Source organism: Polistes canadensis, unplaced genomic scaffold (genome assembly GCF_001313835.1).
Source record: "Polistes canadensis isolate GaletaPanama2010 unplaced genomic scaffold, ASM131383v1 scaffold_334, whole genome shotgun sequence".
Classification (NCBI taxonomy): domain Eukaryota; kingdom Metazoa; phylum Arthropoda; class Insecta; order Hymenoptera; family Vespidae; genus Polistes; species Polistes canadensis.
In genome coordinates, this window is record NW_014569881.1 from 70,513 (window position 1) to 72,045 (window position 1,533).

Below are 1,533 nucleotides of genomic sequence, written 5' to 3' on the forward strand. Positions count from 1 at the left end.
CACACATACATTAATATATATATATATATATATATATTAATGTATGTGTGCATTTATTATATTTAATATGAGAAAGCAACTTATATAAAATAATAAGATAGGTCAACCATAAGAAGCATAATAATCATAAAGAAGGATCCTATATAGAATCTTTAGGGATTTGAATATTATAGAAATCAGTCAATTTGATTATTCCAAGAGTCCAAGATATTTAAATAATTTAAACAATTCTTTTTGTTCAATATGTTGAATATGTGATTGCACGTATAAAAATTCGGTAAAATCATTTTAAAGGAAATAAAAAGAATTACGAAGAGTTGTGTTACATTTTTATATCCTTGACCTCGTACATCCCCTCACCCCCTTTTTCAACGTTTTCTTTTTCTCCGTCTCTCCTTTTGAAACTTTGACCATGCCTTTGTGTTAGAAAGAGAGAAACTACTCTTGAATATTTGGTTAGCTTATCTCTCATCCTTAAAACTGGTTATAGGGGAGTTATACTCCTGGGAAAGAAACTCGTACACACGTAACTGTGTAAAATATTGCGTCCGAGTGATAAGAGAAACGCAAATGTATGTTGGGGAAGACAAGAAAAAAAGAAAAAGGAAAAAAAAAACAAAGAAAAAAGAATTGAACGAAAAAAAGAAGAAAGAAGTAAAACGGTAGGGAAAGAGGAAAATGGAACGATACACGAATTTTTCTGCTTTACAAGCATAATGTTTAAAGCTTTTTCAAATTAATTAACACGTTAATTGCGATATTTTTTAATTTAACCCCGTTGTTTCTTTTTTTCATTATTTTCCTGTTCTTTTTTTTTTTTATCTTTTTTTTTAAAAATAAAAAAAGAAAAATGCGCGATTAAAATATCTACCAATTTTTATTATTTAATTTTTAAACAAATGTTATATTTTTTTTTTAAAGTTATCTTTTTCACTATCGTAACGTGCAATATTAATTCGTTTAATGTTTGAATAGTAGATCGAACATTCGAATAGAATTTGTGGTCTGATTATTTAACGTTTTAAATTTGAAGTAGGTAGAACGTTGAAGGTATTAATGTTAATTAAAAACAAATTGCAAAAAAAAAAGAAAGAAAAAAAAAAAATACAAAAAGAAACGTATTTGAAAATCGAATAATACGATGTTTAAATTGTTTCCTCTACTCCCAACCACCCCACCCACTTCTCTTGCATTATACCGTTATTTAATTACGTATCAGTGACGTTATCGAAACATTTTCAAATATTTAAAATTCCTATGTGTATTCATTAAAATGAAACAAAGGAAAAGAAAAAAAAAATAGAAAAATAAAGAGGTTCTTAAATATCGAATATACGATACATATTTTCATCTAGATATATGAATCGGATTAATTTAAAAAAAAAAAACAAATTACCGAAAGTTAGCTAAGAAGTTAACTAAATTAACTAAATAACAAAAGAATCTTATCGTTTAATATCGAGTCACACGCGTACAAATTCAGAAAGAAAATTGTCAATTCGAATACGTTTTTAGATTAAAAAAAAAAAAAAA